This window comes from Scyliorhinus torazame, chromosome 20 (genome assembly GCF_047496885.1).
Source record: "Scyliorhinus torazame isolate Kashiwa2021f chromosome 20, sScyTor2.1, whole genome shotgun sequence".
NCBI classification, from domain to species: Eukaryota; Metazoa; Chordata; class Chondrichthyes; order Carcharhiniformes; family Scyliorhinidae; genus Scyliorhinus; species Scyliorhinus torazame.
The window spans coordinates 152,041-175,306 of record NC_092726.1 but is presented as its reverse complement, the minus strand read 5'-3'; the positions used below and the strand labels follow the sequence as shown (position 1 = coordinate 175,306).

At 44.8% G+C, this 23,266-nt stretch overlaps 1 protein-coding gene across 1 annotated transcript in view; it reads left to right on the top strand.

Annotated features, from left to right (window-relative positions):
• The first annotated feature begins 40 nt into the window (after positions 1 to 40).
• The window catches only part of npy8br (neuropeptide Y receptor Y8b), a 62,525-nt gene continuing 39,299 nt past the window's right edge, over positions 41 to 23,266 (top strand). Inside the window, exon 1 of the mRNA XM_072485510.1 lies at positions 41 to 169. The gene's annotated coding sequence lies outside the window, so the exon portion shown is untranslated. The remainder of the gene's footprint in view (positions 170 to 23,266) is intronic.

Sequence of the window (23,266 nt, the reverse complement as noted above, 5' to 3'; positions counted from 1 at the left end):
CACGCCAGTGGCCCAGCCTCCACCACGCGTCACGCCCTCCAGGCCCCGCCCTTAGATACCGGTTGCCAGGGGCCTGGGCTGCGGCCTTGCGGTGTGCAGGATGCGTCCTGCTGGGGCTCCTGATGCCGCCTTACCCATGGAACAGCTCTTTGGTTCTGGTGACATGCAGGCAAGTGCGGTGTCTTCCTTCTGTCTATAGAGTCATAGATGTTTACAGCATGGAAACAGTCCCTTCGGCCCAGACCACCCAGTTTCTATCACCAAGCTAGTCCCACTTGCCCACATTTGGCCCAGATCCCCCTATACCCGCCTCTACCGCTGCCCGTGGCAGCTCATTCCAGATGCTCACCACCCTCAGAAGAACTTTCCCCTGGTCTCTTTGTATCTCTCCTCTCACCTTAAACCTATGCCCTCTAGTTCTAGTCTTCTGTACCTTTGGGAAAAGATGTTGACTATCTACCTTATTCCTCATTATTTTATAGACCTCTATAAGATCATCCCTAAGCCTCCTACACTCTGGGGGAAGTGTCCCAGCCTATCCAGCCTCTCCTTAGAGCTCAGACCATCAAGTCCCGGTAGCATCCTCGTAAATCTCCTCTGCACTTCAGTTTAACAATAATAATAATCACTTATCGTCACAAGTGAGCTTCAATGATGTTACTGTGAAACACCTAGTCGCCACATTCCCAGCACCTGTTCGGGGAGGTCAGTATGGGAATTGAACCCGCGCTGCTGCCTTGTTCTGCATTACAAGCCAGCTATTTAGCCCAGTGTGCTAAATCAGCCCCCGACCAATATCCTTCCTGTAATAGGGTGACCAGAACTGAACACAGTATTCCATGTGTGGTCTTGCCAAAGTCTTGTACAACTTCCACAAGACGTCCCAATTCCTGTATTCAATGTTCTGACCAATGAAACTATGCCTTCTTCACCACCCTGTTCACCTGTGACTCCACTTTCAATGAGCTATGAACCTGTACCCCAAGATCTTTCTTCTGTAACTCTCCCCAACTCCCTACCATTTACTGAGTAGGTCCTGCCCCGATTCGATCTCCCAAGATGCATTACCTCATTTATCTAAATTAAACTCCATCTGCCATTCATCGGCCCACTGTCCCAATTGGTCAAGATTCGGTTGCAATCTTGTATAACCTGCTTCACTATGCCAATCTTGGTGTCATCTGCCAACTTACTAACCATGCCTCCTAAATCATCCAAATTAATATAAATAACAAATAACAATGGACCCAGCAGCAATCCCAGAGGCACACCAGTGGTCAGAGGCCTCCACTTTGAAAAACAACCCTCTACAACCACCCTCTTCTGTTGTCAAGCCAATTTTGTATTCAACTGGGTCCCTCACCCTGGATCCAGTGAGACTGGTTTAGCACAGTGGGCTAAACTGCTGGCTTGTAATGCAGAACAAGGCCAGCAGCATGGGTTCAATTCCCGTACCAGCCTCCCCAAACAGGCGCCGGAATATGGCGACGAGGGGCTTTTCCACAGCAACTTCATTTTAGCCTACTTGTGACAATAAGAGATTATTATTACCTTATGCAATAACCTACCATGAGGTTCCTTTCAAAGGCCTTTCTAAAGTCCATGTAGACAACGTCGACTGCATTGCCCTCATCTACCTTCTTCGTTACCCCTTCAAACAACTCATTTCAAGAGACATGATTTTCCACTTAGAAAACCATGCTGACTGCCCCTAATCAGTCCTCGTCTCTCTAAATGCCTGTAGATCCTGTTTCTCAGAATACTTTCGAACAACTTACCCACCGCAGACGTTCGGCTTTCCCTGTGGCCCTTCTTGACCAAAGGCACAACATTTGCTACCCTCCAATCACACTCAATCAACAGGGTACATTGAAAAATGGGACATCGACAAACAGTGATTGGTTACAGTGTGGAACAAGGGCCGAACAAAACAAATACACGAGCAACAGTGGCATAGGGAGTCGTGAATAGTGTTCTTACAGGGAACAGATCAGTCCGAGGGGGGGGGGGGGGGGGGGGGAGTCAGAGTCTTGTAGCTGTGGGGAAGAAGCTATTCCTATGTTTGGATGTGTGAGTCTTCAGACTTCTCTACCTTCTGCCTGATGGAAGGGTCTGGAAGGCAGCAATGCATGGGTGGGAGGGGTCTCTTCCCAAGGCAGTGGGAGGTGTAGACAGATTTAATGTGAGGGTGGCAAGCTGGTGTGATACGTTGGGCTGAGTTCACCACACTCTGCAGTTTTTTGCGATCTTGGGCCGAGCAGTTGCCATATCAAGCTGTGATGCAGCCAGATAGGATGCTCTCTATGGCACATCTGTAGAAGTTTGTCCTGTCTGTCCAATACCATCAAAATTGGCCTTGCCCCAATTTAGAATTTTAACTTTGGGCCAGACCTAGCATCTCCATAGGGTTTCTGTGGCTATGACTCATCCGGTTTAGGGGCTGGTTTAGCACAGTGGGCTACAGCTGGTTTGGAATGCAGAACAAGGCCAGCAGCACAGGTTAAATTCCCGTACCAGCCTCCCCAAACAGGTGCCGGAATGTGGTGACTAGGGGCTTTTCAGTCACTTCATTGAAGCCTACTTGTGACAATGAGATTATTATTATCTTTCATTCCCACTCCACAGTATAAATATTTCCCACTTTCTGCCTGCTGAGTATAAGAATTGGCAAGTCATGTTGCAGCCGTATAGAACTTGGAGTATAGTGTTCAATTCTGGTCGCCACACTACCAGAAGGATTTGGAGGCTTTAGAGAGGGTGCAGAAGAGATTTACCAGGATGTTGCCTGGTATGGAGGGCATTAGCTATGAGGAGCGGTTGAATAAACTCGGTTTGTTCTCACTGGAACGAAGGAGGTTGAGGGGCAACCTGATAGAGGTGTACAGAATTATGAGGCATAGACAGAGTGGATAGTCAGAGGCTTTTCCCCAGAGTAGAGGGGTCAATTACTAGGGGGCATAGGTTTAAGGTGTGAGGGGGAAGGTTTAGAGGAGATGTATGAGGCAAGTTTTTTTTTTATTTTTAAAAAGTTTTTTTACACAGGGTAGTGGGTGCCTGGAACTCACTACCGGAGGCGGTGGTGGAAGCAGGGACAATAGTGACATTTAAGGGGCATCTTGACAAATACAGGAATAGGATGGGAATAGAGGGATTATGGACCCAGGAAGTGTAGAAGATTGTAGTTTAGTCGGGCAGCATGGTCAGCACAGGCTTGGAGGGCCTGTTCCTGTGCTGTACTTTTCTTTGTTCTTTGTTCTCCATAGTCTCTGTACTGTGGCCCTTTTTGACTTTGGTTTCTCGGCCTTTCACTCTTACTGCTTTTTTTCTGACACCCAGGTGCAGATCGTCCACTTAGTGCTGGTCCCACCTACCCCAGAACTGGTTCCAATGTCCCAGGAATTTAATTGCTGCAGCACCGGGTCAGCGTCTGTGTTGTCAATACACAGGCCAGTTTCCCCTCGTTACTATCTTCCATTTCAACATCTCAGTTCAATGTGATTCCATTCTGGGATACCTTTGTGCAGCAACAGGAGGGGGAAGCGGTGCTGCGTGTGCACGTGATCAATAGGAGGAGGCCATTCAGCTCTGAGAGTCTCCCCCTCACGCATTTGGAACGAACTGACTGATCAGGTTGTGGCTCAACTCCTTTCCTGCCTCCTCCCTCTCTACGAATACACTCATCTTCGTGCCTAATAAGCAATTTAATTGATGTCTCCCATAAATGATTCACTCCCTGGGGAAAGGACCCCACCCCACTCAACTCTGAAGAAATGTCTCCTCATCTCCATTTTAGGATTGGAAAACTGCCAAAGTGCTATTCCTACTCAAAGGGACGGAGGCATAAAGTGGGTATTGGTCTATTAGCCTAACATCTTGTTGGAACAATGTCAGAATTAATTATTAAAGGAGGTAATAGCAGCACATTTTGAAAATCTTAATCTAATCAAGCAGAGTTAGAGTGGCTTCATGAGGGAAATAGTGTCTGACTAACTTAGAGTTTTGAGGAAGTCTGAATCAGAGTGGATAGAGGGGAACCAGTGTGTTGCGTTTGGACTTCCAGCGGGTGCTCGACAAGGTACCTCACAAGATAAGAGTCCAGTGTTGGAGATAGTAAATTGGCACGGACAGAGAATGGTCTAATGGACCGGAAACATCGAGTGGGGATAAGGGGGTCATTTTCAGGTTGGCGATCTGTGGGGTTCCACAGGGATCAGTGCTGGGATTGCAACGGTTTACGATTTATATTCATGACTAGGAGGAAGGAAGTAAAATGCACTGAAGCCAAATTTGCAGGGAACACAAAAATAGGAGGAAAGACAAGTTGAGGGATTCAAACAGTTTGTAAAGAGATATTGAAAGGTTAAGTTAATGGGCAAAAAGTTGGAAAATGGAGTATAGTGTGGGAAAATGTGAAGTTACTCATTTTGGAAGGGAGAACAAAAGAAAAGTATTATCTAAATGGAGAAAAATTACAGAAAGCTGGAGCTTAAAAAGGTACTCAGGGGTACTCGTACATGAAACACGGAAAGCGAGTACATAGGAGGAGCAGCAGGTCATCAGGAAGGCTAATGGAATTCTGGACCTCATTTCAAGGGGGTTGGAGTATAGGAGTCGGCAAGTCTTACTGCAACTGTACAAGGTACTGGCGAGACCACATCTGGAGCACTGGGAGCAATTTTGGTTCATTTGTTTCAGGAACACTACAATACAGAAGAGGCCCTTCGGCCTATCCAAGGCAGCATCCTGGTGAATCTCCTCTGCACCTCCTATAGTGCAATTACATCCTTCCTATAATGTGGGGACCAGAATTACACACACTACTCCAGCTGTGGCCTCAAAGTTCTAGAATGCTCCATCATGGCCTCCCTGCTTTTGTGATCTGTGTCCCGATTGTTAAAAAAGTGTCCCATATGCCTTTTTCACCACCCTATTTTTTTTTTCTCTTAAATTTAGGGTACCCAATAATTTCTCTCCAATTAAAGGGGCAATTTAGCATGGCCAATCCACCTAACCTGCACATCTTTGGGTTGTGGGGGTGAAACCCACGCAGACATGGGGAGAATGTGAAAACTCCACATGGACAGTAACCCAGGGATGGGATTCGAACCTGGGTCCTCAGTGCCACAGTCCCAGTGCTAACCACTGTGCCACATCCTTTCTGCCTTCATATCTCTGGACAAACACACCCACATTCCTTTGTTCTTCAGAGCTTCAGTGTCAGACCATTCATGGTAAGAAGTCTTACAACACCAGGTTAAAGTCCAACAGGTTTGTTTGAAATCACTAGCTTTCGGAGCACTGCTCCTTCCAAAGAATATCACCTCAACTTTAAGGTTAAATACCATCTACCAGTTATCCACCCATTTGACCATCCAGTCTATATCTTCATGTAACCCAAGAAAATCAACATCACTGTTAACCACCCAGCCAATCTTTATCATCTGCAAACTTACTGATCCTACTGCCCCCCCACATTTAGTCAGCTGTGTCATTTATATAAATGACAAACAATAAGGGACCCAGCACAGATCCCTGTGATATGCCACTGGCTTCCACACACTAAAGCAGCCATCTATCACCCCGTGTTTCCTACCGCTAAGCCAATTAGGAATCCACCAAATCAAATCCCATGTGGTTTGCTTTCTTAATAAGTCTTCCATGTGGGACCTTGTCAAAGACTTTGTTGAAATCCATGTAAACTACAATCAACTGCACCACCTTCACCTCTTTACTTGGTAACATGCTCAAAAAATTCAATCAAATTTGTTCAGCATGACCTCCCTCTGACAAAGCTATGCTGATTACCCTGGATCAAACCTCATCTCTCCAAGTGGAGATCAGTAGTTTCCCAACCACTGATGAGACTCACTGGTCTGTAGTTCCCTGGCTTCTCTACAACCTCTCAAATAGTGGGACCACATTAGCTGTTCTCCAGTCCGCTGGCACCTCCCCCGTGGTCAGAGAGGATTTAAAAGTATATTACTTCATTGGAGGCAGTTCAGAGAAGTTTCACTAGGATGATTTCTGGTGTGGAGGGATTGTCTTATGAGCAAATGTTAAACAGGTTGGGAGTCTACTCATTGGAATGTAGATGAATGAGAGATGATGTCATTGAAACAAATGGGATTCTGAAGGGCTGACAGGGTAAATGCTGAGAGGATGTTTTCCCTCATGGGAGAGTCTAGGACCAGAGGGCAGAGTCAGAATAAAGGGGTGCCAATTTAAGACTGAGATGAGTGGGAATTTCCTTGGATGTCTTTGGGACCATGCTACAGAGAGATTTGGGGGCAGAGTCTGTGTGTATATTTAAGGCTGAGATTACATAGAACATACAGTGCAGAAGGAGGCCATTCGGCCCATCGAGTCTGCACCGACCCACATTAATCCCTCACTTCCACCCCATCCCCACAACCCAATAACCCCTCCCAACCCTTATGGACACTACGGGCAATTTTTAGCATGGCCAATCCACCTAACCTGCACGTCTTTGGACTGTGGGAGGAAACCGGAGCACCCGGAGGAAACCCACGCAGACACGGGGAGAACGTGCAGACTCTGCACAGACAGTGACCCAAGCTGGGAATCGAACCCGGGTCCCTGAAGCTGTGAAGCCACAGAGCTAACCACTGCTACCATGTTGCCCTATCTTCTTTTCAGACTCCGCATCATTCCAAGTTTTACTGCTTTCAAAAGCAGTTCTTTCACTTCAGCGAAAGACAGGACACCAATCACTGACCATTGTCAGTCAGGCAGAACATTGTCAGCCAGTAGATTGGCTAGGGACAGACAACCAATCAATCCAACTCCCTCCAAACCCACTTCAAGGTCCACTAGCTGCAGAGGAGTCAGACTTCTCTTCCAAATACAAAACCTGAAACAGTCTGATCAACTTGGAGTCTTCTGCTTCAAGATTTCCCTTTCATAAATCCATGGTGACTTTATCTAATCCTGTTGATATTTTCTGAGTCCTGTTACCACATCCTTTATAATAGACCAGAGCATTTTCCCTGCTGATGTTAGGCTAAGTTTGTAATTCCCCGTTTTCTCCTTTTTAAAATAAGTGCTATTATATTTGCCACCCTCCAAAATGCAAGGACTGTACAAGAAGTTTGGAACATGACAATCAATGCATCCATGGCCATCTCGGTTAGTACCCTGGGATTAGATTAATAATAATAATTCCCATTGACTCCAGTTTTACTCTGGCTCCTTAATGCCATACTCAGTCAAATTCTATTATTATGTCAAGGGCAGTCAGTCTCCCCTCTGGAGTTCAGCTCTTTTGTCCATATTTGGTCCAAGACTGTAATGAGGTGGAATAGCACGGTGGTGCAGTGGTTAGCACTGCTGCCTCATGGCACTGAGGTGCCAGGTTCAATCCTGGCTCTGTGCAAATTCCACAGTGACCCATTCTCCCAGAATTGTGTGGATTTTGCCCCCACAACCCAAAGCTGTGCAGGGTAGGTGGATTGGCCACTAAATTGCCCCTTAATTGGAACCAATGAATTGGGTACTCTAAAAATTTCTTCTTTTTATATAACAGACTGTAATGAGGTTAGGAGCCAAGTGGCCTTGGCAGAATGTCACTATTTCTGGAAAGCTGTCAGGCCACGTAGCCTTGGCAGTACCCAGTGCCTTCAGCCATTTCTTGATGTCATGTGGAGCAAATTGAATTAGCTGGGGATTTTGGGAAACCTCTGAGGAGGCCATGATGGATCATCCACTTGGCAATTTTGGATGAAGATTGTTGCAAAGTTTTCATCCTCGACTTTTGCATTGATCTGCTGGTCTCCTCCATTAGAGGATCTGGGGATATTTGTGGAGCCTCCTCCAGAGAGCTGTTTAATTATCCACCATTGTTCATGGCTGGATTAATCAGAAATGCTCTTTCTTATTACATGCATGCAAGAGGTCCTGTGTTGTTGCTTCACCAGGTTGACATTTCATTTTTTGATATGCCTCATGCTACTCTGGTGTGCCCTCCTGCACTCTTCATTAAACCAGTGTTCATCCCACTGTTTGATGGTAATGGTGCAGTGTTGGACAGGAGGTACAGATTGTGGTAGAGCACAATTCTGATGGCACCTCATGGTTGCCCAGTTTTGAGTTGCTCAAAATCTCTCATTTGACAAGGTATCAGTGCCACACAATGAAGGGTAACTTCAATGTGAAGATGGGACTTCATCTCCATAACAACTGTGCTTTGGTCACTCCTACCAATACTGCCATGGACAGATGCATCTGCAACAGGAGAGATTGGACAAATTAGGTTTTCCCCTCTTGTTGATCCCCTCACTACTTCCCACAGACCCACTTTAGGATTGATGTCTTTAGAACTAGGCCAGTTCAGTTAATATTGTTGCTACCTAGATTACATTGAGCCCTTGCAACTCAAGTGAAGATCAAGTACTGATTGAGCAGCTGGAGGGGGTTGTGGAGAAATTGTAATCAGCAGGAGGTTTCCTTGGCCATGTTTAACCTGATGTCTTGTGACTTTACATGCTCCAAATTCATTGTTGCCGACTCCCAGGGCAACTCCCTCCTGACTGTACACCACTGTGCTGCCACTTCTGGTGGATCCGTCTTGCCAGTGATTATGGTCATGTCTGAGGCACAGTCATATTCACAGAACCATTCTTTACAGGCAATATCAGCCCGTTGCTCCACCTGTCTATGGGACAGTTCCGTTTTGAACAAGGCTCCAGATATTAGTAAAGGACTTTTCAGGATTACATAGAACATAGGAGGCCATTCGGCCCATCGAGTCTGCACCGACCCACTTAAGCCCTCACTTCCACCCTATCCCCGTAACCCAATAACCCCATCTAACCTTTATGGTCACCAAGAGCAATTTATCATGGCCAATCCACCTAACCTGCACGTCTTTGGACTGTGGGAGGAAACCTGAGCACCCGGAAAAAAAAAACCACGCAGACACAGGGAGAATGTGCAGACTCTGCACAGACAGTGACCCAGCGGGGAAACAAACCTGGGACCCTGGCGCTGTGAAGCCACAGTGCTATTCAGTCATGCTACCATGCTGCCCCAACTGAGGGGGCTCAGTTAGCCGTTCTTGTTTCTGGTGCCTAGGCTGATGCCAGGTGATCCAGCCAGTTTTATTGCATTAGTGCTTTTCTGGTTTTAACCTTTGTAGCCTTTTGAAACAACCAAGTGCCTTCCCAGACCATCTCAGAGTCAACCACATTGCTTTGGGTCTGGAGTCATTTGTTGGCTAGACCAGCTGAGGTTAACAGATTTCTTTCCCTTTGAATGAGGTGTTTTTCTACAAATCGACAATACTGAGTTATTTTAACAATTCCAGATTTTTATTAATTTAATTAAATTCTTAGCTGGATTACAAGCCTCGTGATATCACCTGTACCACTTCTTCCCACGGTGTAGAAATTCTTTTGTTTGTTTTTAATATTTAGAGCTAGCTTTCACTCGTACTCTAATTTCTCCCCCTTTATTATCTGATCTATGTAGAAATTTCCTTAGTTAGGGATGATGGATCTCAGTTGCCCTTGCTCATGAGGAAAGATCTCCTGAAAACGTCTGCCACAATATCCTTACCCACCTATCCCTCAACCTTAAGTCCAAGTTCACTTTAGATAGTTTTGTCTTCATATCAACAGAAGTTGACTACATTCATCTTAGACCCACTCTGCTATCCCTCAAACCAATTGTCAAATTAATCGTATTATGATCACTGTTACCTAGATGCACTTTTCATATGAGGTTTTTGATTAACCCTGCTGCTCGACACTACCAGATCTAGAATAGTCTGTTCTCTTGTTGCTCTGGAATGTGCTGCTCTAAGAAATTATCCTGAAAAACTCAAGAGCTCATCTCCTACACCAACTATACATCGATTAAAATTCCCCATGATTACTCCCTTACCTTTCTCACAAATCCCATTATTTCTTTCTATTTAAGCTGTCTGACAGCGTGGTTACTGTCAGGGCCAATAAACTATTCTCACAAGTGACTTCCTACCTTTATGGTTGCTTATTTCTACGCAGACTGATTCTACATTTGACCTTCAGAACTAAGGGCATTTCTCTCCAATATACAGATGCCTTTCTTATTAAGAGAGCTATCGCACCACCTTTTCATACTTTCCTGTTCTTCTGAAATTTCACGTGCCCCTGAATATTCTTTGTCATCTTGCAGGCATGTCTCAGTATGGCTGTCCCATCTTACATACTTATTTGTACTCAAGCATGAATGCTATGCTCATTCAGATACACAGCCTTCAGTTCTTCCTTTTTACGATTTTTATTTTTATAAATTTAGACTACCCAATTCTTTTTTCCCCAATTAAGGGGCAATTTAGCATGGCTGATCCAACCACCCTGCACATCCTTGGGTTGTGGGGGTGAGACGCACACAGACATGGAGAATGTGCAAACTCCACACGGGTCCTTTTTACTATTTTCACAACCAAGCTTTGTGCTGGCACACCCTAACCTTACGCCTCCCTACCACATCGGAATAATATTTCTTGTATAGGTATCTTCTCTTTCCTTGATGTTTCTTCAAATTATCACATTTTTTGCTCACTTTTGCTGATGACAGGACTGTAGTGGTCGGATCTCAAACATCGATGATTCAGAGTACAGGAGAGGGATAGAGAATCTACTGGCATGGTGCAATGATAACAATCTCTCCCTCAATGTCAGAGAAACTAAGGAGTTGGTCATCAACTTCAAGAAGCAAAGTGTCATCCACGCCCCTGTCTGCATCAATGGTGCTGAGGTGGAGATGGTCGACAGCTTCAAATTCCTAGGTATAAACATTTCCAACAATCTGTCCTAGTCCACCCATGTCAACGCTTTGACCAAAACAACAGCGCATACTTCCTCAGGAAATGGAGGAAATTCGGCATGCCCACATTGACTCTTACCAATTTTTACAGATGCACCATAGAAAGCATCCTATCTGGTTGCATCACAGCCTGGTATGGCAACTGCTCAGCCCAAGACTGTAAGAAACTAGAGAGTCGTGAACACCACCCAGTTCATTACATGAACCTGCCTCCCATCCATTGACTCCGTCTACACCTCCCGCTGCCTTGGGTCAGTGGGCAGCATAATCAAAGACCCCCCTCCCATCTGGGTTATTATCTCTTCCATCAGGCAGAAGATACAAAAGTCTGAGAATACACAGATTCCTGCTGTTGTCAGATTCCTGAATGACCCTCTTATGGACCAAACTGATCTTTCAATGTATTTTCTGTATAGTTGTAACATGATATATTGTATACTTCACCCACTGTATATGTTTATGTATACTCATGTATTTCTTATGTTTGACATTTTCATGTATGGAACAATCTGCCTGGACTGTACACCAATATTTTTCAATGTACCTTGGTACATGTGACAATAAATGTAAAGCTAACTCTGCTTGATCCTTTGCCCCCAATATTTATTTTAATCCTTTGCCCCCAATATTTATTTTAAATCACTCTCTACCACTCTAGTTACATGACTTGTCAAAACGCTGGTCTCTGTACAGTTCAGGTGAAGATTATCCCAGCCAGATAGCTCCCACTTCCCCAGTAATGGTGCCAGTGTCCCATGAATCAAAATCTATTTCTCCCATGCCAATCTTTGAGCCACACATTTAACTCTAATCTTATTTACAGCTCACCAATTTTCTTGTGGCTCAGGAGATAATAATCCAGAGGTCACCATTCAGGTTTTGCTTTTTAATTTAAATTAGTCTGTAACTGCTATCCTGTTGGTACCTCTATGGATCGTGACAACCGGATCTTTCCCCTCCCACTGCAAGTTCTTCTCCAGCCCAGAGCAGATGTCTGAAATCCTAGCATCTGGTGGTATCACCACCATGGACTCTTGCTCTCAGCTCCAGAGAACGGTGTCTAATCCCCCTGCCTATATTGTCCTCCACTACCACAAAATCCCTATATACTCCTCCCACATGAATGCCTTCCTGTATGATTGTGCCATGGTCAGTTCTCTTATCCACCCTTTCATCCCACAAGCTGCAAGAACCTTGAAACTTTTGGACAATTAGGGCAGCATGGTAGCACATGTGGCTAGCACTGTGGCTTCACAGCACCAGGGTCCCAGGTTCGATTCCCTGTTGGGTCACTGTTTGTGCGGAGTCTGCACGTTCTCCCAGTGTCTGCGTGAGTTTCCTCCGGGTGCTCCGGTTTCCTCCCACAGACCAAAGACGTGCAGGTTAGGTGGATTGGCCGTGATAAATTGCCCTTCGTGTCCAAAAAGGTTAGGAGGGGTAATTGGGTTATGGGGATAGGGTGGAAGTGAGGGCTTAAGTGGGTTGGTGCAGACTCGATGAGCCGAATGGCCTCCTTCTGCACTGTATGTTCTATGTTCAATTACAAGGGCTGAGGCTCTCCGACTTCAACTCCTTATCTATCTAACTCAGTCAACACCGTTGTCGCGGACAACATTCAGAAACCCTGACTGGTGTGATCATCTCCTGGAACAACTTGTCCAGGTAATTAACTCCCTCCCTGAAGCATCGCAATGTCTGCAGACTGGCTTCCAGTTCATTGACTTGGAGTTAAGATGCTCAATTTGCACACACTTACTCCAGATCCGTTTGCCCTGGATCACACTGCTGTCACAACACTTCGCTGCCCTGCCATCTTTATGTGTTGAATAATTTGTTTAATTATTAGTTAATAAACCATACTGTTCCCAATATGCTTTATTATTGCTAGTAAACCTAGTTAATACAACCTTGAAATTAATTATACAAGTTATTAAAGATTAATGAGCAAAATACTCACCAACCATTTATCCTTTTCCCTGGAATGTCACAATGAGTTTTCTCAGTGCAGCAGTACACAGAATGAGCTCCCTTTCTCTTTCAAACTGGTTTGCCACTCTCCACACCTTTATGAATTAATGTGACATAGATAGGAGTGGCAGTGGTTAGCACTGCTGCCTAGCACTGCTGCCTCACAGCACCAAGGACCTGGGTTGGATCCTGCCCCAGGTCACTGTCCGTGTGGAGTTTGCAGATTCTCCCTGTGTTTGCATGGCTCTCACCCCCACAGCCCAAAGATGTGCAGGGTAGCTGGATTGGCCATGCTAAATTGCCCCTTAATTTAGAAAGAAAAGAATTGGGTACTTTGAATGTATTTTAAAAAAAAAAAACTAGTCTGCCACTCTTCATGCCTTTTCACTCAAAGTAACATGTCCTTCTTCCCAAATTCATTAGCAGATGCGGTCTAGATTCTTGCTTACTTTACACACTTAACAAGAGCACCTCCATGTATTCTAGCTGAAATTCTACAGATGAATCAGCATTGCTGGTGAGAGAAATTCATTCAAAACAAGCCACCTAATTGACTAACTATAGCTGCCTCATTTTATCATTTGCAATTAGACAGTCATCCTAAATTAACTCTGGAGAAGGAAATTGAAATTTGCTGTTCGGGAGTTAATTAAAGTAGAATCATATTAGGATTGACTATTCCCAAATAGTCATTTAATTCGTCCATTATCATCATCATCGAATGTCTCATCAGAAATACACCCTTCCCCCAGCAAGCTCACATGCATCCAGTCTGTTATGGTGACTTGTCAACATTATAACCAGCTAGGGGTGGCATGGTAGCACTGCGAGTGGTTAGCACTGCTACTTCACAGCGGCAAGGACCCAGGTTTAACCCTGGCCCTGGGTCACTGTCGTGTGGAGCTTGCACATTCTCCCCATGTCCTGGAAGGGTCTCACCCCCAGAAAGCAAACATGTAATTGCCCCTTAATTGGAAAAATGAATTTGGCACTTAAATTTTAAAAAACACCACATTAAGACCAATCTTTCCTGTAACTTTTTAACCCAGACAGTGTTCAAACTACCTCCTTGTTCACTATGCCTTGCACAGTATCTTCCTGAGGAAAGACAGATGCAAAGTAATGCTGGAAGTATTTTTGGTCTCTTATTGGAGACAATTCAGAGAATGTTCATAGATGAGCTTATTGAACGTCAGATTCGGAGTGGCTTGACTGGACAAATGCAGTGAAGTGGTTGCCTCTTGTGGGGGAATCCAAACCTACTGAAAATTTGGAATCTTCCATTTAGGACCAAAGACATCTTCAGTGGAATTTTCCACTGCAGAAAGCACTGGATGCTAGGTAATTGAATACATTAAAAAGGTGAAGTTAGACACATCTTTGATCCACAAGTCAATGGTATTGGGGGTGGATAGGCAAAAAGTGGAGACCAGGCCAAAATCAGATCAGCCATGATCTTATGGAATATCAGAGCAGGCTCAAGGGGCTGAATGGCCTACTCCTCTTACTATGTTTTTATTTTTAGTTCCTTAGTCTTACACCCTGCCTCTTGTAGGTCCATAATTGACCCCACTCCTTTTACTTTTGTTTTGAGAATTATGATAATTTCATACTGCTTCTGTTGGATTACTATATCCACATCATCCCTTTCCTTTGTGAATATGGAGACAAAATAATGGTTTAAAACTCTTCCCATATCCTCTGCATAGTCACACGTTCCCTTCATCTCCGATAGGTCCCACTTTTTCTTAACTATCCTCTTGCTCTTTATATACTGGTAAAACATCTTTGGGTTTTCCTTAATATTTTCTCATGCCCTCCGATTTCCTCATTTCTTTTTTTAAAAATAAACTTGACCCCTGTACTTTCTATACTGCTCCCGGCTATCTGAAGTGCTGTGTATTTTGTGACCATCATAAGCTTTCTATTTCGATTTAATCTTTCCTTGTATTTTTCCAGACAACTGTGGGGGTCTAGATTTGGCAATACCATTCTTATTTTTGGAGGGGACATGTCTGCTTTGTACCCCAAGGATCTCACTTAGTGCTTCACACTGGTTTACACCGGATTTATCCTTTGGCAGTCTTGTCCAGTCCATCTCAGCCAAATCACCAAGAGTTGTGTCAAATGTGCCTTCCCCCAATTTAATTTTTTTTATTCCTCCTGATGTATCTTTGTCCTTGTCCATAATAATACTAAATCTGGGGCGGCAGTGGTGAGCATTGCTGCCTCACGACGCCAAGGTCCCAGGTTCGAATCCCGGCCCTGGGTCATGGTCTGTGTGGAGTTTGCACATTTCTCCCTGTGTCTGCGTGGGTTTCATCCTCACAACCCAAAGGTGTAGGGTTGGTGGATTAGCCACTCTAAATTGCCCCTTAATTGGAAAGGAAATTGGGTACTCAATTTTTAAAAAATACTAAATTTAAACTGCATTTGTGGTCACTATCCCTGACATGGCCGCCCAGTCACCCACTTGCCCATCTTGATTTCCCAAGACTATATCCAGAATTGTCTCCTCTCATTGAGTTTGTCACGTCTGGTTTAAAAAAAAATTCTGCACATGGTACATGAATTTTCACCCACAATGCGCTTTATATTGTTTGAAATGGTTATGGCCAGGGTTTAGAAAGCCCCAAAGTGTATCATTGAGTTCACCTAACCCACAACTTTGAATAGATTGTGGTTATGGGGAGTACATGGCCCTACTCTGCAAGTGTGATGCAACAGAAATCTACAGTACTTTTAAATTAAAACAATGTTTAGTCATGAAACCAGTTAACACTTTAACCACAGTAAACATCTCAACTAACAACAATAAATCCCCCAAAAATACAGTATTCATACAGTACTCTAAGTAACTCTTAATCTTTTCTTGCAACATCCACAAGACAAAAAACCCTCTTTACAGATAAACATCAGGTTTAACTTCACTACTGAGAACAGTTATAACTTTTAAATCACCTAATGTACATTCATAAGCTTGCTGTGATTACAGCTTATCCAAACCCAAAACAAAACTAAACACCCTGTAGCAAACAGCCTAAAGCAGACAGACAGCCCAGCTCCACCCACACTGACATCACTGATAAACACCAATTTCTTAAAGGTACTCACATGACAAAACAGTTGGTATTGGGAGAGTTCAAGTCTCCAAATATTATTGCCCTCTTATTTGTACAGGCAGAAATATGTCTACATGTATCTTCTATGTCTCTCTCTCTCCTGATTTGGGGATCTTTAGTATATTCCTAGCAGTGTGACAGCCCCTTTTTTATTCTTAAACCCAGCCCAGCCCATAAAGCCTCCTTGTTAACCTGTTGAGTGCATCACCTTCTCACACCTGTAATCGATTTTTTAACCAATAATGCTATCCTGCTCTTTTGTCACCAATTCTGTCCTGCCTAAAAACTAACTAGGGATATTGAGCTGGCAATTTTGCTTCTCCAGCCCGATAACAGTTATTGCAATAACATCCTGCTGCCATGTGTCTACTTGTGCTCATAGTTAATCTGCCTGGTTTGAGTCATAGCCATAGATATTTACAGCATGGAAACAGGCCCTTCAGCTCAGCTTGCCTATGCTGCCCCAGTTGAGCCCCATCAGTTTCCTTTGCTGGACGCTTGAAAATCATTGTTTGGTCTTTCCGAGTCGCTGACTATATCACCACCTCATGTTCTACCTCCTGTTTCTGGATCGGAATCTGACACATCTAAACCTAACCATCGAGCTCCCATCTCCCTGCCTCCCCAACAGAAAAAGCCCCTCCAAAGATTTTGGTCTCCACGCTACCCGCGTGCAACCCGTCCAGCTTGTACAGGTCCCACCTTCCCCAGAACTGGCCCCAATGCCTCAAGAATTTGAATCCCTTCCTGGTACACAATTTCTCCTGCCACACATTCTATCCTCTTATTCCTGCTCTCTATAAGTGTGGCATTGAGTGTAATCCTGAGATTTCAGGTCATGCATTTTAATGTATCTCCTAATTTCCTATATTCAGTTTACAGATCCTCGTCCCTTGGCTTATCTACGTCATTGGTACCTATGTGTACCATGACCACTGGCAGACCCTCTCGCCAGAATGCCCTGCAGCTCCATGACACCCCTGACCCTAACACTAGGGATGCAACATAGCATCCTGGATTCACGACTGACCTCTTACTGAACCCCCCGTCACTATAGCACTGCTGCTCATTTTCCTCCCCTTCTCAACCTCTCCTGCTATCTTCAGGGATCGGTGTTCATTGCACAGGACTGAGGTGACCTGCAATGTCTCTATCACACTACTGACTAACTTCATAGAAATAAACTTGGGACTGAAAAAACCTATTAGCTACTCAACGTTCAGCTCTTTCCCTTGTGCTGATGTCATTTTAGGTGCTTTTATGAACTCTCCATAAATCTCATGTTCTTACCTCCGGGCTCTCTGATTCAATTAGTCTATTTTAAGCTAATTTCTTTAGCTGAAGTTTAGGTTGGTTAACTGAATGTTTGCCAGAACACATTCTCTCAGGTCCTTCTTGTGGTGCAGTAATATTGCTGTTCACTTCTCTGCTGTTTCTCTACCTTGCATCTGTTTAAATCCTGGAGTCTGTTCTCGTCATTCACCGCACTCTCCCAATTCTCAATAAATAATGATCAAAAAGCCATCAGAGTAAATTATTGTAACCACAATTGTACAGTGTACCAGCAATTTGCTTGGAAAGACAAGAGGCATAACATAAGAACTAGGAGCAGGCCACCTGGCTCTTTGAGCTTGCTCCACCATTCAATGAGATTATGGCTGATCTTTTGTGGACTCAGCTCCACTTTCCCACCTGAACACCATAACCCTCTATTCTTCAAAAACTATGTTTATCTTGAAAACATGGGAACATGAATAAAGGGATTTTGTTCCTCTCCAGAAATTTGCTTTTCAACTGGAAACCAGAAAGAGGGGCTAGACGGAGCACTAACCGTCAGTGATAAAAGAACAAAGAAAATTACAGCCCAGGAACAGGCCCTTCAGCCCTCCCAGCCTGCGCTGATCCAGATCCTTTATCTAAATCAGTCTTCTATTTTCCAAGGATCTACTTCCCTCTGTTCCCTGCCCATTCATATATCTGTCTCGATGCATCTTATATGATGCTATCGTGCCCGCCTCTACCACCTCCGCTGGCAAAGCGTTCCAGACAGCCACCACCCTCTGCGTGATAAACTTTCCACGCACATCTCTCTTAAACTTTCCCCCTCTCACATTGAAATTGTGACCCCTTGTAATTGACACCCCCACTCTTGGAGAAAGCTTTTTGCTATCCACCCTGTCCATACCTCAATTTAGTAGACCTCAATTAGGTCCCCCCCCTCAACCTCTTTCCAACGAAAACAATGCTAATCCACTCAACCTTTCTTCATAGCTAGCACCCTCCATACCAGGCAACATCCTGGTGAACCTCATCTGCACCCTCTCTAAAGCATCCACATCCTTCTGGTAATGTGGCGACCAGAACTGCACGCAGTATTCCAAATGTGGCCTAACCAAAGTCCTATACAACTGTAACATGACCTGCCGACTCTTGTACTCAATACCCCGTCCGATGAAGGCAAGCATGCTGTCTGCCTTCTTGACCACTACCGATCTGCATTGCCACCTTCTGGGTACAATGGACCTGAACTCCCAGATCTCTATACATCAATTTTCCCCAGGACTCTTCCATTAACCATATAGTCTGCTCTTGAATTAGATCTTCCAAAATGCATCACCTCGCATTTGCCTGGATTGAACTCCATCTGCCATTTCTCTGCCCAACTCACCAATCTATCTATATTTTGCTGTATTCTCAGACAGTCCTCCTCACTATCTGCAACTCCACCAATCTTAATATCATCTGCAAACTTGCTAATCAAACCTAGACCTTCGTTCAGATCATTTATGTATATCACAAACAACAGTGGTCCGAGCACGGATCCCTGTGGAACACCACTAGTCACCTTTCTCCACTTTGAGACACTCCCTTCCACCACTACTGTCTCTTGTTGCCCAGCCAGTTCTTTATCCATCTAGCTAGGACACACTGAACCCAATACGACTTCACTTTTTCCATCAACCTGCCATGGGAAACTTTATCAAACTGAAGTCCATGTATATGACACCTACAGCCCTTCCCTCAATTAACTTTGTCACTTCCTCAAAGAATTCTATTAGGTTTGTAAGACATGACCTTCCCTGCACAAAACCATGCTGCCTATCACTGATAAGTCTATTTTCTTCCAAATGTGAATAGATCCTCTCCCTCAGTATCTTCTCCAACAGTTTGCCTGCCACTGACATGCTCACAGGTCTATAATTCCCTGGATTATCCCTGCTACCCTTCTTAAACAAAGGGACAACATTAGCAATTCTCCATTCCTCCGGGACCTCACCCATGCTCAAGGATGTTGCAAAGATATCTGTTAAGGCCCCAGCTATTTCGTCCCTCACTTCCCTCAGTCACCTGGGATAGATCCCATCCGGACCTGGGGACTTGTCCACCTTAATGCCTTTTAGAATACCCAAAACTTCCTTATGCCGACTTGACCTAGAGTATTTAAACATCCATCCCTAGCCTCAACATCCGTCATGTCCCTCTCCTTGGTGAATACCGATGCAAAGTACTCATCAAGAATCTCACCCATTTCCTCTGACTACACGCATAAAATCCCTCTTTTGTCTTTGAGTGAGCCAATCCTTTCTCTAGTTACCCTCTTGCTCCTTATATACACGAATAAAAGACTTTGGGATTTTCCTTAACCCTGTTAGCCAAAGATTTTTCATGACCCCTTTTAGCCCTCTTTATTGCGCGTTTGAAATTTGTCCTACTTTCCCAATATTCCTCCAAAGCTTCATCAGTTTTAAGTCGCCTAGATCTTATGTATGCTTCCTTTTTCATCTTACCTAGTCTCACAATTCCATCCGTCATCCATGGCTCCCTAATCTTGCCATTTCTATCCCTCATTTTCACAGGGACATAGAAAATACAGCACAGAACAGGCCCTTCGGCCCACGATGTTGTGCCGAACCTTTGTCCTAGATTAATCATAGATTATCATTGAATTTACAGTGCAGGAGGCCATTCGGCCCCCTGAGTCTGCACCGGCTCTTGGAAAGAGCACCATACCCAAACTCAACACCTCCACCCAACACCAAGGGCAATTTGGACATTAAGGGCAATTTATCATTGGCCAATTCACCTAACCCGCACATCTTTGGACTGTGGGAGGAAACCGGAGCACCCGGAGGAAACCCACGCAGACACGGGGAGGACGTGCAGACTCCGCACAGACAATGACCCAAGCCGGAATCGAACCTGGGACCATGGAGCTGTGAAGCAATTGTGCTATCCACAATGCTACCGTGCTGCCCTTAAGAACAAATAAATCTACACTATATCATTTTACCGTCATCCATGTACCTATCCAATAGCTGCTTTAAGGTACCTAATGTTTCCGACTCAACTACTTCCACAGGCAGTGCATTCCATGCCCCCACTACTCTCTGGGTAAAGAACCTACCTCTGATATCCCTCCTATATCTTCCACCTTTCACCTTAAATTTATGTCCCCTTGTAATGGTGTGTTCCACCCGGGGAAAAAGTCTCTGACTGTCTACTCTATGAACATAGACCCCAAGGTCTCTCTGCTCCTCCACAATGCCAAGAACTCTACCGTTAACCCTATATTCCGCATTCATATTTGTCCTTCCAAAATGGACAACCTCACACTTTTCAGGGTTAAACTCCATCTGCCACTTCTCAGCCCAGCTCTGCATCCTATCTATGTCTCTTTGCAGCCGACAACAGCCCTCCTTACTATCCACAACTCCACCAATCTTCGTATAGTCTGCAAATTTACTGACCCACCCTTCAACTCCCTCATCCAAGTCATTAATGAAAATCACAAACAGCAGAGGACCCAGAACTGATCCCTGCGGTACGCCACTGGTAACTGGGATCCAGGCTGAATATTTGCCATCCACCACCACTCTCTGACTTCTATCAGTTAGCCAGTTCGTTATCCAACTGGCCAAATTTCCCACTATCCCATGCCTCCTTACTTTCTGCATAAGCCTACCATGGGGAACTTTATCAAATGCCTTACTAAAATCCATGTACACTACATCCACTGCTTTACCTTCATCCACATGCTTGGTCACCTCCTCAAAGAATTCAATAAGATTTGTAAGGCAAGACCTACCCCTCACAAATCCGTGCTGACTATCCCTAATCAAGCAGTGTCTTTCCAGATGCTCAGAAATCCTATCCTTCAGTACCCTTTCCATTACTTTGCCTACCACCGAAGTAAGACTAACTGGCCTGTAATTCCCAGGGTTATCCCTAGTTCCTTTTTTGAACAGGGGCACGACATTCGCCACTCTCCAATCCCCTGGTACCACCCCTGTTGACAGTGAGGACGAAAAGATCATTGCCAACGGCTCTGCAATTTCATCTCTTGCTTCCCATAGAATCCTTGGATATATCCCGTCAGGCCCGGGGGACTTGTCTATCCTCAAGTTTTTCAAAATGCCCAACACATCTTCCTTCCTGACAAGTATTTCCTTGAGCTTACCAATCTGTTTCACACTGTCCTCTCCAACAATATCGCCCCTCTCATTTGTAAATACAGAAGAAAAATACTCATTCAAGACCTCTCCTATCTCTTCAGACTCAATACACAATCTCCCGCTACTGTCCTTGATCGGACCTACCCTCGCTCTAGTCATTCTCATATTTCTCACATATGTGTAAAAGGCCTTGGGGTTTTCCTTGATCCTACCCGCCAAAGATTGTTCATGCCCTCTCTTAGCTCTCCTAATCCCTTTCTTCAGTTCCCTCCTGGCTATCTTGTATCCCTCCAATGCCCTGTCTGAACCTTGTTTCCTCAGCCTTACACAAGTCACCTTTTTCCTCTTAACAAGACATTCAACCTCTCTTGTCAACCATGGTTCCCTCACTCGACCATCTCTTCCCTGCCTGACAGGGACATACATATCAAGGACACGTAGCACCTGTTCCTTGAACAAGTTCCACATTTCACTTGTGTCCTTCCCTGCCAGCCTATGTTCCCAACTTATGCACTTCAATTCTTGTCTGACAACATCGTATTTACCCTTCCCCCAATTGTAAACCTTGCCCTGTTGCACGTACCTATCCCTCTCCATTACTAAAGTGAAAGTCACAGAATTGTGGTCACTATCTCCAAAATGCTCCCCCACTAACAAATCTATCACTTGCCTTGGTTCATTACCCAGTACTAAATCCAATATTGCCCCTCCTCTGGTCGGACAATCTACATACTGTGTTAGAAAAGCTTCCTGGACACACTGCACAAACACCACCCCATCCAAACTATTTGATCTAAAGAGTTTCCACTCAATATTTGGGAAGTTAAAGTCGCCCATGACTACTACCCTATGACTTCTGCACCTTTCCAAAATCTGTTTCCCAATCTGTTCCTCCACATCTCTGCTACTATTGGGGTGCCTATAGAAAACTCCTAACAAGGTGACTGCTCCTTTCCTATTTCTGACTTCAACCCATACTACCTCAATAGGGTGATACTCCTCGAACTGCCTTTCTGCAGCTGTTATACTATCTCTAATTAATAATGCCACCCCCCCACCTCTTTTACCACCCTCCCTAATCTTATTGAAACATCTATAACCAGGGACCTCCAACAACCATTTCTGCCCCTCTTCTATCCAAGTTTCCGTGATGGCCACCACATCGTAGTCCCAAGTACCGATCCATGCCTTAAGTTCACCCACCTTATTCCTGATGCTTCTTGCGTTGAAGTATACACACTTCAACCCATCTCCGTGCCTGCAAATACTCTCCTTTGTCAGTGTTCCCTTCCCCACTGCCTCATTACATGCTTTGGCGTCCTGAATATCGGCTACCTTAGTTGCTGGACTACAAATCCGGTTCCCATTCCCCTGCCAAATTAGTTTAAACCCTCCCGAAGAGTACTAGCAAACCTCCCTCCCAGGATATTGGTGCCCCTCTGGTTCAGATGCAACCCGTCCTGCTTGTACAGGTCCCACCTTCCCCAGAATGCGCTCCAATTATCCAAATACCTGAAGCCCTCCCTCCTACACCATTCCTGCAGCCACGTGTTCAACTGCACTCTCTCCCTATTCCTAGCCTCGCTATCACGTGGCACCGGCAACAAACCAGAGACGACAACTCTGTCTGTCCTGGCTTTCAACTTCCAGCCTAACTCCCTAAACTTGTTTATTACCTCCACACCCCTTTCCCTACCTATGTCGTTGGTACCAATGTTCACCACGACTTCTGGCTGCTCACCCTCCCCCTTAAGGATCCTGAAGACACGATCCGAGACATCCCTGGCCCTGGCACCCGGGAGGCAACATACCTTCCGGGAGTCTCGCTCGCGACCACAGAATCTCCTATCTATTCCCCTAACCATTGAATCTCCTACAACTATTGCTTTTCTATTC